The sequence below is a fragment of the Bidens hawaiensis genome, unplaced genomic scaffold, assembly GCF_021521415.1.
Source record: "Bidens hawaiensis isolate Kalapana, Puna unplaced genomic scaffold, B.hawaiensis_p1.1 tig00013494_1, whole genome shotgun sequence".
NCBI lineage: Eukaryota > Viridiplantae > Streptophyta > Magnoliopsida > Asterales > Asteraceae > Bidens > Bidens hawaiensis.
The window spans coordinates 39,913-57,006 of record NW_027492144.1 but is presented as its reverse complement, the minus strand read 5'-3'; the positions used below and the strand labels follow the sequence as shown (position 1 = coordinate 57,006).

At 35.3% G+C, this 17,094-nt stretch overlaps 2 pseudogenes across 1 annotated transcript in view; both read left to right on the top strand.

The window, feature by feature from the left end:
• Positions 1-7,151, top strand: part of LOC143544198 (cysteine-rich receptor-like protein kinase 15) — an 85,964-nt pseudogene extending 78,813 nt beyond the window's left edge. The window contains exons 6-8 of the transcript XR_013137208.1: positions 5,832-6,069; positions 6,378-6,528; positions 6,684-7,151. The product of XR_013137208.1 is annotated as a cysteine-rich receptor-like protein kinase 15 (transcript). The remainder of the gene's footprint in view (positions 1-5,831; positions 6,070-6,377; positions 6,529-6,683) is intronic.
• A 5,271-nt stretch (positions 7,152-12,422) lies between these two features.
• Positions 12,423-15,548, top strand: LOC143544197 (mitogen-activated protein kinase kinase kinase 18 pseudogene; annotated as a pseudogene).
• Positions 15,549-17,094: the final 1,546 nt, after the last annotated feature.

Genomic DNA, 17,094 nt, shown 5'->3' with positions numbered 1-17,094 from the left:
TTGACTCGAAATAAGACCGAGGATGGTTACCACATACCCAATTACCATGGAACTTGTAAAATAACTTATAAATAATAATACTCAAGTTTTACATTCAAAAAGTTAACAATAAAGCTTTTAAACAAAAGTTCGGTTTTTGGTTCGGTCCTTGACTCGGAATAAGACCGAGGATGGTTACCACATACCCAATTACCATGGAACTTGTAAAATAACTTATAAATAATAATACTCAAGTTTTACATTCAAAAAGTTAACAATAATGCTTTTAAACAAAAGTTCGGTTTTTGGTTCGGTTCTCAACTCGGGATGAAACCGAGGCTAGTCACCACATACCCAATACCATGGAACTTGACAAATATGAAAAAGAAACTAAAATATGTAGAATTTAAGCAAGTATAACAAGTTATATGGTTAGATTTGTTAAATATATAAACAAGGACTACAAAGTCCTCCATGTAACCTTGCCTTACTAGTCCGACATTTCAACCGGCCGAGACCGGAGAAATGAAAGACCGAAGGTAAACAAGGAGTGTATATTATATATATGTTGTAACATCAAGCTTTAAGTATTGAGAAGTTAGTTAAAATGAAAGATTAGCTTATGAAGAACAACCTTAGAATTCAAGAATTTGAGAGAGAAATGAAGAAATGAGCAAACACAAATGAAGAAGATGGGTGTGTATATATAGGGTAAGTTGAATGGGTCTTTCATAAAGGGTGTTTCATGAAAATGGGTTGGTTATAGACCCAAGAAAGCACAAACTACAAATGGGTCCTTCAAGTCTCCATTTTGGTAGTTTTAGTCCCCGGAGTTCGTTTTGAGCGTTTTCGGGGAATTTTAAGAACCGAAAAGGGTGTTTTTTTTTTAACCCAACAACTATAAAACAAATATTTAACATACAATTCATCATTTTGATAATATCGAAGGGTTCAGGATACAAAACGGGTCGGGTTTACATTAAGAATACAAGTATAAAATAACCCGAAATTGACAAATGTCACACAAGGGTCCAACCATTTACCCTTTAAAGCAGTAATCGCAGCTCATTTTCTGCATTTATTAGTTGCATATTTCATATATGACTTTAATATATGAATTCTAAAACAATTATACTTTCATTTAATAACACAGTAAACTCTAACTTCGAAAGTTTATTAACCATTTGAACCAATGCAAATAATATTCACATTCACAAATAACATGAAGAGAACAATTCAGTGATTTTCGTATATATATGTTTCCAATTAATAGTATGGCCTTTTATTTTTATTTTTCTTAGTAGTTGGGAAATTTATGATGAATCATATATAAATCACAAGCCTCTTCTACATTTCAGATTAATCGCGAATCTAATGTATATCTATCTAAAAACTAGTAAACAAGTCAAGGGTTTGAAAAAGGGTCGGACGCTTGAAACCCTTTTACCCTTTAAGGTGAAATTTAAATACTCTTTACCCGACCCATATTATATATTCGGGTCTAATTAAGGGTTTTACGAGTCGGATAAAAGAGTTTCAAGGGTCTAACCCTTATCTTACTCACCCCTAATCCTATGAATTTCTTCATTCCTCTTTCTCTTCACATTTTTGGTAACATGTGCAATCCCCTACCACTACTCCTTCCAAAATACCACCCAATATTAACAATTCCACAACCACCAATCCCATCTCGTCCACCCCAACATACTCAAACCTCACCTTTAGGCCACTCACAGTCCACTGCCCAAAACACCTTCGTCCAAATCACCACTCCAAAATATCCATCCCTCCTCATCGATCCAATCCATCTTAAACCACTCCCCTCTTTTAAGCCCACTAAACCACAACCCCTTCTCAACCCGTCCACCTACCACACCAATAAATCATATCTCTACACCACGCCACACACATTCTGACCAAAACCACGCGATCTCTACCGAAAATTGCAAACCTTACCAAACAACATCCCATCTCAACTTATACGTGCCTACTGCCATGCCATGTTTCCCTCATCTTTAGTATTCCACAATTCATGTTTTCATTAGTTGGTTGTTAGTTTTATGTTAGTGGGTTAGTGCATGTATTAGGTAGTTTTCTTTTGTAGTTGTCATTGTAAGCAGTGGCGGATCTTGAACGTCTAGTATGGATGGGCCGAAATTCACGAGAGCCAAAAAGTTTTGTTTTCCCCTACTCCTATGTTTCGGGTCAGCTATCCGGTTCGGGTCGGATCAAAAAATAATAGCATACTATATTCAATCAATCAAATCAAATACCAATTCAGTAATTTAAATTTAAATTCAATAATTCAAATTACCGTTCTTACACAAATAATATGGATGGGTAGGACGAATTGATATAACTCACCAAAACGTAAACACACAATAACTAATATTGAATAACTCTCAATATTATATAGAGAAAATATAACTCAAAAACCCCTATTACACATAACTCGTGTTTCTCTAGATGAACCCTAACTCGGTTTCATCTCGTGTGTATTTCTAATGTCTAACCATAACTCAGTTTATATATACTAACCTAACTTGCTAGCCAAGACATTACCAAATATAATAAAACCCTAATTGCAACCTCATAAACCCATTACATATTAATGAGTCTTACGGACCCAATAGGTACGTCCCGGTCATCTACACGTGACATGTCTATTAAGATGGAAATTACATCCAAAAAAATCTGGGCTTATTTTTTGTAGTAGGCTTTATTTTTTATCCTTTCGTGGCTAGCCAGGACTCAAATAATATGGATGGGCAGACTCAAACAACATGGATGGGCCGGACTCAAATAACATGGTTGGGCCGGACTTAATAAATATAGTATTTTTGAAAATTTTCCGGTAAAAATACACTACTAAACGAAAAAGATGGTGGGGCCGCAGCCCGGTTTAGCCCAAATAAAGGACCGCTCATGATTGTAAGCCTATTTAAAGGCATGGTTGTTTATGTTTTTAAAAGAAGAAAATTATGAAGTAAAATGTCTTGTTCTTTCTCTTATTTCTTTGGAGCTTGATCCACTCAACGGATTAACTATCTTGGGAGATTGACCATCTCGAATTGGTCCCTATCTTTTGGTGCTTTCATTCTCGTACTCATCCATCCCTCATGCAAGAAGATTCCTATCAATGGAATTTCCGATTGCAGTTGTATTATCATGCGCGAAGTGGGTTTTATCATGACCCCGTGGCCGACTGGTCTTATAACTCCCACGAAGGTCGTTATTACCGATTTGAAAACGGTAATTATGTGTCGTTGGAAACTCCCTCACATGACGAAACCAAACAACCACTTAAAGAATCCACCGCCGCCATCACCGCCTTTGCCAATTCCATCTCCGAGCACACTTCGGCCATGAAGGAGTACTCCTCTGAATTAGGTTTAATTGCCAAGCATTTAGCTGCCACTTTTGAGCACATTCAGCAAACTCACTCCTTAGTCTTCTCATTCGCCAAATCACTCCTTGGTACCTTTACTAAGCCCAAGCCTAGGCTCGTTTCTACAGCACCAACCTTCCCATCAAAAACCTCAAGAACATGCCAAACACCCACAAAATCAACCCCTATGACGGTCCTTCAACCGGCTCCAAAATGGGAACCAACAAATCCAATCGTAGTGGTGCCAAAAACAACTTCATCAATGGTTCATAACCGGTTGACTCAATCTGTGAAACCAGTGTTTGTGGAGCAACCAATGACCCCGTTAGAAGCTGCAACCGGAAGACGCGAGCGGCGCCCGCCATGGCGTAGTGATGCGAATGTCCCGTATGTGGTTGTCCGACTCAAATGGCGACCACCTTGGGAACAACAAGTATCGGCCTTGAAGACAAGGCCGTTTTTTAGGCGGGGAGTATTGATACGTGCCTACTGCCATGCCATGTTTCCCTCATCTTTAGTATTCCACAATTCATGTTTTCATTAGTTAGTTGTTAGTTTTATGTTAGTGGGTTAGTGTATGTAGTAGGTAGTTTTCTTTTGTAGTTGTCATTGTAAGCCTATTTAAAGGCATGGTTGTTTATGTTTTTAAAAGAAGAAAATTATAAAGTAAAATGTCTTGTTCTTTCTCTTATTTCTTTGGAGCTTGATCCACTCAACGGATTAACTATCTTGGGAGATTGACAATTTCGAATTGGTCCCTATCATCAACCCACCCGTACTATTCGCACGCGCGTAATGGATGGTATTGTTAAACCTAAATGACACTTTAATCTCTCCACCTCCACCATCATTCCCATACCTAAAATAACCGCCTATGCCTTATGCATACCCAAATTGCACAAAGCCATGACCAACGAATATCATGCATTTATTAATAATGATGCATGGGATCTTGTACCTCGATAGCCTAACATGAATGTCATCCGAAGTATGTGGATGATTAAACATAAATTTCATAGTGATGGGAAATTTGAATGCTACAAGGCACGTCTAGTATGTGAGGGTTGGTTACAACAAGTTGGGGTTGATTGTGGGGAAACATTCAGTGGTCGTGAGACGGGCATCCATTAGAACAGTTTTATCCATAGCTCTATCAAAAGCATGGCCGGTTCACCAATTAGACGTCACAAATGCCTTTTTCCACAAACATCTTGCTGAGACCGTATAAGTGTATCAACCCATGGGATTTCGTAATAAAAACTCTTTGAACCATGTGTAAAAGTTTAAGAAGTCACTATATGGCCTCAAGCAGACCCCACGCACCTGGTACAAAAGATTCACTGATTTTGTTCTACAATTGGGTTTTATAAAAAGTCGTCGTGACAACTCCCTTTTTAGGGCACCGACACAGCTTATCTTCTACTTTATGCGGATGACATCATCCTCACAACATCATCTGAACCCCCCCCCCCCTGGCCCGCATGGTAATTCAATGTTTTTTCTCAACAAGCATAAGGTAATAACATCGTCCATCGTGCTAGCATGCAAACATGCAAAACCATAGACACTCCAGGAGAAACAAGTGCCAACTCAGGAACGAATTTTGCGGATTCTACTCTCTACCATAGTCTTTTGGGTGCCCTACAGTACTTAACCTTCACCCGTCCCAACATTAGTTATGCAGTACAACAAATCTGTACACACATGCACGCCCCGAAAACAGATCATTGAAATGCCCTTAAACGTATAATTCGCTATATTAAGGGGACCCCGTCTTATGGTCTTACTCTCACGGCATCAACAAACTTGTCCCTCATTGCCTACACTGATGCAGATTGTGCGGGGTATCCGGACACCCGTCGACCCACAAGTGGATATTGCATCTATTACAGTTCCAACCTTCTCGCACGGTCTTCCATGTGGCAAGCAATGGTCTCTCGGTCGAGTGCGGTAGCCGAATATCGCGGGGCTGCGAATGTTGTTGCCGAAATCTGTTGGTTACGAAATTTGTTATTGGAGCTACACCGCCCTTTGACCCAAGATAACATTGTTTATTGTGCAACATCAGTGCTATATATTTGTCTAGCAACCCCGTACAACATCAAAGGACAAAACACATTGAGCTGGATATCCACTTTGTTCGTGAGCAGGTTCAGCGAGGCCAAGTTTGAGTTCTTCATGTTCTATCTCGGTACTAGGTAGCAGATATATTTACTAAATGTCTTCCTTGGGTGCTATTCAATGACTTTTGGTCCAGTCTTAACTTACAGTCTCCTCCCGCTTCAACTGCGGGGGTATAATAGCATAACTATATTAGGCTAGTCAAATAACCCGATATATTATGGTAATTCTATTATATATGCACTAAATATAGAAGATCTCATATTGTAACTATATATGATTGATTGTGAATGAAAGAAGTCAAGGGATTATACCCTAACACTGATAATTGCGATGTTTCTAGATCCAACAAAGCATATGCTATTTGATTGGGAAAAGCGATACAATATTATTAAAGGAATTGCAAAGGGACTACTATACCTTCATGAAGATTCTCATCTAAGGATAATTCATCGTGATATGAAAGCAAGTAATGTTTTGTTAGATGCACACATGACCCTAAAAATTACTAATTTTGGCTTAGCAAGGTTGTTTAATCCTTAGGAAACTCAAGGAGACATGAGCCGAATTGTTGGAACCTTGTAAGTACTCTTTCTTTAAATGAAACTCGTTAGTGGAACGTAACAACCTACTCTGAGTTGTTTTGATAATAAACCACGGAGCAGTACAACTTCTGTGTTTCAATATTTCATTAATGTGGGCAAGTTATTGCTACATATTCAGTCATTCCCTTATTGCGACTAAGTGCAAGTGGGAATTAGCATGTGGATTTTCTAAAAATCATTAGTGCAAATTTAATAGATAATCATGTGCCAGTCATTACTAGAATGTAGTAAAAAATAAGTGTAAAACAACGAAGATAAGTTCTAATTGTTACCCACTCTTATAGGGGTTCTATGGCTTCTGAATATGCCACCTATGGTCAATTCTCAGTAAAGTCAGATGTTTTTAGCTATGGGGTATTGATACTAGAGATGATAATGGGCAAAAAGAACCAATGTTCTCAGGACGAAGAGAGCGTAGAATATCTTCTTAGCACTGTAAGTATATGCTATATGTCTACACTGTTTTAAAAAAACATATACACCAAAGGGATAATATTACTTTTGATCAAATATATTTGATTGAAAACATACATGCGTTTATTTTATATACTATATGTATCGTAAAATACAAAAATGTCAATATCATTTAGGTATGGAAAAGCTGGCAGAACGGTACAACTTCAGATATAATAGATCCCACATTGAACATAGGATCACATCCATTGCGTGAAATCACTAGAAGCATCCACATTGGATTGTTATGTGTTCAAGAAAATGTTATTGATAGGCCAACGATGGATTCCGTTGTTCTTATGCTTAATAGCTTTACTATCTCACTTTCAGAACCAGCAGAACCTGCATTTTTTACGAGTAGTACGGCAAAAATGCCAGTCCTACATGAGTTTAGTTCTATGACAACGAGCACTGGTATAGAAAATCCAAAAATATCAAAATCTAGATCAAAATCATCTCAATGTTCTGTAAATGGAGTTTAAATATTTGACTTTGTTCCTAAATTGCCATCTAGCAGATGCACTTATTATGTTACAAATAGATTTCATGGCTTATGTGAAGAAGCACTATCAGATTTTGTAATTTACTTGCAATCTATATCATAAATGATTATCACCACATGCATTAGTTATGACTATGTTGCATGTGTTTGACGCCTGTATAGCATGATTTACATATACTTTTATGGTAAGTAAATACCTTTTGTGGATGCCAAAAGAAATAGTAAATTACTGGGATGGTTTTGTGGTCTGGTCGTTTTAAATTTGGTTTTTGATCATGAAAAGTTGCAGATATAGCGTCACCAGTTACACACTTACACACCTAGCCAAAAACCTAACCATCATCTACAACCAAAACCACCACTTTTCAACAAAAAGCTTCTAGGTCAGGAGCATTTCAACTCGTGTCTCCAGTCCTAACAGCAGCCATTAAATCATGTATTTTACCGACCCATTCATTTCCCCCTTTCATGATATGATTTTAGGGTAAAAGGATAAGATTCGATGAAGTTTTGGTAAAGATGCGACTATAGCTTTGCCTATTTAATGCACTCACATTGCATTCTCTACCCTCATCCATATAACATAGTTAAAATACACATTTATTCCTAAAATTTGTTCACTCTTTAGAACCATCACATATATAATTCTCTAGATTGATAAACGATAATTAACGAACAATATAAAATAATCTGACTTTTATTATAACCAGGAAAATATAATTAAAAAAACCTGATTACAATAACTTTCATAATACATAACCCCAACTTGGTTGATGTATTTATAGTGCTAACCTAACTTGGCTAACAAGTTATCTTAATTAAACCTTAAAGCCCCTTAACCCCATACAACTTGACATACTTAGACAGGACCCAATAGGCCCAACTAGGTTAATTAATTACCAACAAATTCCTCATATAAATTTATAACCAATTAAATAACACATGTTTGCACTCACAGCCATTGAAAAATTAGGATAAGGGATGAGTAACGAACTCTCAAATATAGGGGACGCTGACTCTCGTGTGTGTATGTGTGAATTTACATAAAATGTCACATTTTCCCTAAAATTTGGGTATGGGGATGGACAAGGACTCCATTATGATTCATACAAAGTACGTCCTAAAAGCTTCAATAACCCAAAGCAAAAGATCAGATGAGCCCACCATTGATGAAGTCGCTACAAGAGTTTCGGTCTCTATTTTATATAGCTATGCTAGTAGGAGCATCCATATTTTTTACCGAATCTCTAAAATTTAAGAACAATCCCATGAATCTCATATTTTAATCTATATACTAGGTTCCCTGATTCTAAATTTATAATTTTGCTGTAGTAGAACCGTAGATTTGTTGTTCCACTATTGAGGTTGTTAAGAGCCAATGGCGTACCTAGAAAATTTTTTCATATGGGTCAGAAAACTTTTTAGCCGGTATTCATTTGACTATCGCTACAAAAATTTTTTCCGATCCGGTTCGGCCAGGCGTGTCAAGTAATCGGTATATAATTTTGTCTGGTTGTGCCCTTCCAATCGGCTAGAATCGAGTCGGCTCGAGTTATATAGAACAAAGATAATCAAACAAAATGACATATAACAAAAAAAAATTACATGAAACTTTATTAGAAATGCGTAAATAAAATGTCATATGTCTAAAACTGTTCTTTAAAGGTTTTCATTTTTTGAAGCTTAACAAAACATCATATAGTACGCATGTCGTTTTCAATAAAATATCTACAATTATTATTTAAATTCTCATCACCCATCCGATTACACAAATCAGACTTCACATACTTCATCGGTGAAAAGTATTTCCAACGTTTGCAGTTGTGATGGGTAATACGAGAGCTAACCTCAATAAACGATAAACCAATACAAATGAAGTTGGTGAGCAAACCAACGTATATAGAAATTCAAAACAGATCCTTTGAAGATTTAAGCTCTTATAATTCGTTGAACTCACCTGACAAATTACTTTGGTCATTGTAACCTTTTTTAATAAGTTGAATGTAGATTGGGTTGAGAGTTTTGGGTTTGGACTTAAAACTTGTGAATAGAATGATTAGACATTTGGGCTTATATTTGTATTAAATTTGTTTCAATTAAACTCAAATTTAGTTATAATGCATTTATATAATTATAAATGTAAATTTATTTTTTATTATGGCGATCTCGAAATTCTTAAGCAACACATATTGATGTAAATATAATATTATTTACATCAATAGGTGTTGACTAAGAGATCGTTCTCGAATTTTCAAATGGTCTTTTTGTCGTTCTCAAAATTCCACAGGGGTTGGTGTCAAAATTTTACAGGGTCAGTTGAGATTTTAACACATACATACCACTAAAAAAAATTTTCACAGGGGTCGGCCATGTGACAAAACCCCATTGAGAGTTGAGTCAAGTTTTGAATTTGAGACCATAAGATCATCATGACTTAGGTGGTATTTGTTTTCTGAAAAAAGCTCCGCATGAGCTCTTCTGTCTGCGTCGCGCAAACATGAACATCTGCAGAGTGTTTGTTTTCTTGCAGATGTCACCCCTCCACCAGTGTCGCCCCTCCACAACTCCTACTCCACTTATCGAAATCCAACACACGAGGCATAAAACTATTACACCCTACTTCACTAACTCTCGTCCGCACTGCTCTCCGCCCCCACATGTCGTTTGTTTCAAACTTTAACGTCGACTGTAATTGAAATTAACAACCTTCGAACCTTTTATTTGTAAAATTTTCTCGTGATGAAATTAAAATTAGTCATTAAATTTCCATGATTTGAAAGTTGAAATCAATGTACATAGCATTTGAGAGCATATATTGGAACACCTAAGTTTGATTTTTGCTTAAGGAAATTGAATCATCAACCCTAAACTTGAGAAGTGTATTTCAGTTTATTTTAACAGTTTGTATATGGTTCACAAACTACATATATACCTTTTAAAAAATAAACTACACCTTAAACATTACGTCATGCCATTGGACCAGATAGTTAATGGCTTTATAAATGAAAACTAATGATGTTGATAATAATTAGACAAGTAATTTCAAATCGTAAACTTTTAAAACAGAAGGTTTGATATCTGTTCTTTTTTAATTTAACTTTATAAATTTTATAAAATTGTGAGAGAAAACCTAGTGATTTGTTGCATCGTTTCTTGAAACCGTACCTAACTATTCGGGTAGGTTTATTGTTAAAAACCGTCGAAAGTGATATGTGAACACCCATCCTTTTTGGTTTAATTTTATAATGTTTTATGTTATTATATCCATAAACTTCAATGTCACATGGAGCATAATTTTCAAGGAACATATAGTGTGAAATGAAATCATGAGGCATTTGGGAGCCGTTCATTGGCATTTATGCTCTTGCCCTTTATCACATGGAAGATTTGGCCTCTAAATAAACCTGGAACCATATTCCACTAGTAAAATATCTTTGTTATGATATCAAGACGACTATTATTAAATGCAAATAAAAACTTAAGTTTAAGTTTTAACATATAAGTTACAATGCATTTGGCCCCAATGATAGTGATATTAATATGTGTTTTTTTTAGAGGTTGAGGGTTCAAACACCAAGATAAACAGGTTAGATTTAGAGTAGATAATAGTTATTAAAAACTCCTTTTTTAAACAAAATAAATTTTAGTTAAAATATGGTAAATACAAACACTAAGAAGGTCAAATTTTTATACATTTTCTTTTGTTAAAATATAATTTATTTGTATTTTCATTAAAAATAAACTTATTATATGTTTTTATCATTCTCTAAGAGAGAAAGGGGCACTCAGTCATGGGTATTTACCCATATACAATGGTCAATCCCGCACTGCCATCTTATTTCTATACTCATGTTCATGTACCCACAAACCACAAATTCACCAGCGACACCTATCCATAAGTACCCTAAAACATATTGTGTTTTTTATAATCCAAAATAAATAAAACAATTTAATGTAATTAAATTAAAATTTCATTAAAATTAAAAATATAACATAACTGAAAACCGGAAAAATAAAATACGACAATTCAAACCAAAAAAACTAAAATACGAAAATCTAAACTAAATGATCCTTTGGTCAATAATATTGCTCGATGATGATGTTGTCGTGTCTTCCTTTTAGGAATGATCAATGATGTTGTCGTGTCTTTCTCTTCGGCTTGCTCGATGAGATCTTCGAAAAATTGTATGCTTCTATCGTTTGAAAAAATGTCGATATTAGATAAGTTTGACGTGTATGAATATCCCGAGACCATTTGAGAAATTAGTCATTGATGGTTTGAGTGAATAAAAATAGTGAAGGCTTGAATGAATACAAATGATGGAAGATTTGAGTGACTAAATAAAATGACGAAGAGTTAGTAGTGTTTATATGTAATAATAATAATTAATTACACATTTATGTTTTCTAAAGTGATATATTTTTTCATAACAAAGATTTACCTTAAATTGTGATTTAGTAGTCTACCCAAATGAAACTAACCTATGTCCTTTCCCCTCTAATATGCTATGCCAAATGAACATGAACAAACTGAAACAAAAATAAACCAACTATTGATCAAAAGTTCTTGAAAGACACTTTAAACCTTTTTATCTCATGTGTTCCTTTCTTTTCTTTTATTTTCTTGCTGGGTTGGATTTTAATATAATTTTAAAGTGGAATTAGCGCCTTTCACAAGTTGCAAAAGTCAAAGTCTGTTGAATTATAAAAAAAAGCTGGTTGACCAATCTATAAAAGTCAAAATTTTGTTTGGGATCGTGTGTTTCCCAACCTTTCAAGATATTGGAAATTGCAATATTATTTGGAATTGTTAAGGGAACATAAAAACAAATTTATAATTGCATATTAAAATGGTACAATAGTTATAATAATAATGAACAGAAAACCAAAATTTCATGGACAATCTATGGCAATATATGGTGAACATTTAAGATACTAAATAAAATGTTTCTCGGTTGAATTTATATGAAACCATTATAGTAATATAACTTTTACAACAAAGAGAGGAGAAGGGAAATATAACTAGTTAACGTATACATGTTACCGAGTTTAAAAAATGCAAGAAAAATAAGGAAAAAAATTAAGGAAAGAAAAGAAAAATTAAGGGAAAGGGAAATATATAATTATCCACCGTGTTCCTGATTGGATCGGTTGATGAGATTGCATATTTGCATTTGTTATACACCCGATCGTATGTGCTCAAGCATATATGCATAAACTGAATTAGTGCTTATTCTTACGCGTGTTCAAGTGCTTTTTAGGAAGCTTCACAAAATAAGTCTTCACTTTATTTTTCTAGAGGTGCATTTGTTATTCGTCCCAAAGTAAGATTCCAAAAGGGTTCTCAATGCTATGCTCTGTCATCTTGTTATAAATGCCATATTCTAGAATTGGATTAAAACTGTCGATTGCTAAAAGATCCAATTCACAAGTATGAACATTACAGTTTTGATTCAATTCTGTTTTAGTTGAGCAGTTAAATAATGAATACCTAATTTCTTTGTGATTGTATTAGTTGGTTCTGTTTTAGTTTCGGGCTGTTTATCGGGTTATAAAATGGGTTCTTCGTGTTGTTTTGTGGATAAAAAACGGGTTATTCGGGTTGTTGAATCGAAATCCATGCAAGCGCTTGCTAGAACAAAATATTATAACGAATACTGAATAAAAATGTAAAATAATAGAATGTTTGGTAAATTATTGTGAAAAACTTATTATTTATGGATAAAAATATTTTTTTTATCCCTTGCGCCTCAGGGTGTGCCCGGTTCGGTCTGGTTTAGTCAATTAGTCTTTTCGATAAATAACCAAATCAAACTTGGGCTAAAACTTTTATTTAGAAATACATTAAATAGATGCATAAATACATGCAATGAAGATACAAATATACGAAATGGAATTATAAACATATGACATTGTGGTATTAAATATGAAATACATGAATTGGAGGCAAAAAAGCTAGAAAAATATGAATTTATCAATTATTCAGTTCAATTAATTTCGGTTACCCGAGGATACAAAAAAATAACCGATAACCGCTTTTCAGTTAACTTACGCTCAGTTTCATCGGTTTTCGATTCAGTTAACGGTTTGGTAGCTCACCCCTACCAATTACGCCCCAAAAGCTTCAAAAACCCCCACTACAAATAGTAATTTATTAAAATTAAATGCATCATTTTCATTTGGTGAAATCCAATACAAGAATGAAAGAAACAATATTTTGAAAAAAACTTCCTTTTTTTCTGATAAGAATTATTACAAAGCCCAGTTTCTTAAACAGTTGATTATTGGAGTTAGTGAAATCATTTCATAAATTGTAAAGAGTAACCTTATACTAGTGTAAGGCCCCGAACCCGGTGGCCCTACTTTAGCGTTGGATTTACTCATAAACGCAGTTCTAAATATCAGAGTTAATTAAAACATTCGCGGAATATAAAAGCTTTCATAAAACATTTCGTAACAAAACACGTCTTGTCTTAAAACATCATTTTGTCTTTCAAAATTAACGAACATTAACTTAAACGTCTTGAGTCTTCCGATGCCAGCCTCTTATTCAGTGCCACGTGTCTCCTCAAGCGAGCTGCCTCATCCTACTCACCTGCGTGCATACTAAAAGTCAGCTACGCTGAGTGAGTTTTAGTTAATCGTACGCCATACAATACAACACATACATACATATCTGAAGATACATATCCATACTTCACTAGTTACCCTTCTGTTCTACATTCATACTTGCTACCATACATACATACATATCTACAATCACTAACCTCAGTCTACCGAGAGTACGTTCATAGTCCGCCGTCTATACCTGTACTCACGATCGTGAACACGTAAAAGGTCCGCAGTCCTTACCTATGTTCACCATTCATGGTACGTACAAGGACCGCGGTCCTTCCCTATACCATCATACATCCACAACACGTACAAGGTCAACGGTCCTTCCCTATGTTGCAACCTAATTCATAGCACGCATGAGGTCCGCAGTCCTCCCCTATGCTAAAGCACGTATAAGGTCCACACCAAGCATACATACGCCGCCCATCGTCGGCCACCCATCTCCACTCGCCACGTGTCCCAATCACAGCTACTTCATTCACCCTTTATATATTACCACCACACCATACAAAATTCTCCATCACTTTATACCTTCTATTATTATTATTATTATTATTATCAATCAACGGACTACACAAAAGGCCCCATCATCGGCCGTGGCTCCACCGCCACCGTCTCCCTCACCACCACCACCACCGGTAACCTCTTCGCCGTAAAGTCAACGGAGTTGACCAACTCATTGTTGTTACAAAAAGAGCAATATCTTCTCTCTAAATTAATATCCCCTTATGTGATCAAATACATAGGGTATGATATTAGTAACGCTGATAATAATATTCCAATGTATAATATGATCATGGAGTATGCATCCGGTGGGACTATATCCGATGTGATCAAGACACAAGGCGGGTGTCTTGACGAGTGTTTGATCCGGTCTTACACTCACCAGATTCTACTGGGGTTGGATTATCTTCACTCCAATAATATCGTGCATTGTGATAGTAAATGCTCAAATATTTTGGTGTGTGAAGACCGTGTCAAAATTGACGACCTGGGTTGTGCTAAACTGGTTGATGTTGGCACAACCCAGGTCACTTCCTCTGCAACCTCGGGCACCCCGGTGTTTATGACGCCCGAGGTTGCACGAGGCGAGACGCAAGGGTTTGCTGCTGACGTGTGGGCTCTTGGGTGTGCGGTAATTGAGATGGCCACGGGTTGTCACCCGTGGCAAGGGTTAAACAACCCGGTGTCGGTTTTACACCGAATTGGGTATTCGGGAGATGTACTGTTGTTTCCGGATTATTTATCCGAGGAAGCTAAAGATTTCTTGAAGAAATGTTTGAAAAGAAATTATGAAGAAAGATGGAATGTAAAACAACTTCTTCAACACCCTTTTGTTAATTTGGATTTTCGGGCGAAAACTATTGAAAATTACCCAAAATGGTCTCCTAGTAGTATACTTGATCAAGGGTTTTGGGATACTTTTGAGGTGACCGAGTCATCAAATCCGACCCGGTTCATGGGTTTCTCGGGTGAATGCGAGTCTCCGATGAACCGGATAAAACAATTGGTGGAAGCAACTCCGGTGAATAGTTGTTTGCCAAATTGGGTTGGGGATGAAGAATGGATCACAGTGAGAGGTGATCAAGTGGAAGAAAATTTGAATATTATTCACGTGGATTTGTTTACAGATTTTAACATGGAAGATGAAATCAGTGAGTCAACTCGGTCGGACTCGGACTCGGACTCGGAATCGATCTCGGAATTGTATGTAGAAGAAGGGCTTCATGTCTTAGTTAGAAGTGTAATAGAATCTAATGTACTTGAAACTAGTGATGCAAGTGTTGTTAATTCAAGGTTTCTTGATTTCAAGAGCATAAATAATGATATTGGTTTGCTTGTTGATTCAAATCTAAACTTTGCGATTTGTTCACGATTCGGTTAACTGGTTTTGGTTAAAAAAATTTATTGAACCATTAACTATATTTAAAAAAAAGGGTTAAAAGTTACCGTCAAGTTTGATGGGTCAGCAGGACTTGCTAAATTTACTTGTCTTGACTATTTAAAGTTTTAAGCCATGTTTTATGCTTTAAAACATTTAAAATTACAACCTAATAATATGTTTCGTGATTTTGATGCGTACACGTAAATACATAATATAAAGATGAACAAAATATATATATGTATATATTAAAAAGTTACATTTTGTTCAAATTTCAAACGAGCCAAAACATCATATCCAATTTATTTAAGTTTAAACAGTTCAATTGGTTTTAATCGCTTTACTGTTATTTATGTGAATATACCAAATGAAAAGACGAAAGAAAATTCAAAATCCATAACCAAGTCACATTAGACGGTTGTTGCCAAACGAATAAAGACGCACAAACAATTATTCCAATGCTCATCTTTTATCATTATAAATTGTATATTCTTTTGGCTTTTTGAATGTTCTTTATGATTTTGTTAATTGTTAAATAAAAATAATAATATAATTAGTGATGGAATCATAGCTAGTAGGAGTAGATATTTTGCCTTGTGCAAGTGGTAAAAAGTTTGAAAGAAAAGTTGATTTGAGGATTAAAGAAAGAATTGACATTGTTTAGTCAACCAATTTGCATTTTAGCATCTTTTTGTTTGAACATCAATTATGTCAACATCCAAAGGTACATCACATACATATCATGCTTTGTTTCATGATTGACTTTTTTTTTTCCCTTCTATATTTGTTGAGTTTATAAGTTGTCAAGTTGTAAGACATCATTTTACAAATTGATGGCTAACAACAAATGGGGCTACTTTGTGACGTTATTCGGCCTGCCTTACAAACTTATTTAATATAAAGAAGGTAGAATCGAGCATAAGGTTAGTCGCTTTTTAGTTTTTACAATAAACCGAACGTAGAACCAGGTTAAAAGAGAGAACAAAGAGGTCAATGGTTTAAGTTCTTCCTCTTGGCATGTTGTTCACTTTTTGAGTTCCAAAGACTTCTTCAATTTTTTATTGGGTCACAAATAATATTAATATGCATGCCTACAGCCCACTTTTAGTTTTGCATTTTAAATGCATCTAGTTTGACCTTTTATTCTAATTTTGTCAAAAAGTACATAATCTTGCAATAGGCTACATCCTTCTGGATTTGGACTCTTGTGTTTGGAGTGTTGTATTTGGTTGAGAGGCTATAAGCTAGAAGAAAAATTCTTCTTCAAACAAACAACATATTTTTAAGAGTACTTGAAGAAAATATATAAACTTACGTGCATTTCTACCTATAATTCGAGATTCTGCAACGATCCATTTGAATATAGAGCAAATTAGCAAACTACGTACTATGTAGACTCGTGAGTCACTGCTAAAGGTTATGTGCAAAACATAAAAAGAACTAATTTGCATAGAGCACATACTCATATCGTTTTATGTTATATATTCTTTTGGCTTTTTGAATGATCTATGTGATGTTTTTTAATGACATAATAATATAAATAGTGAAA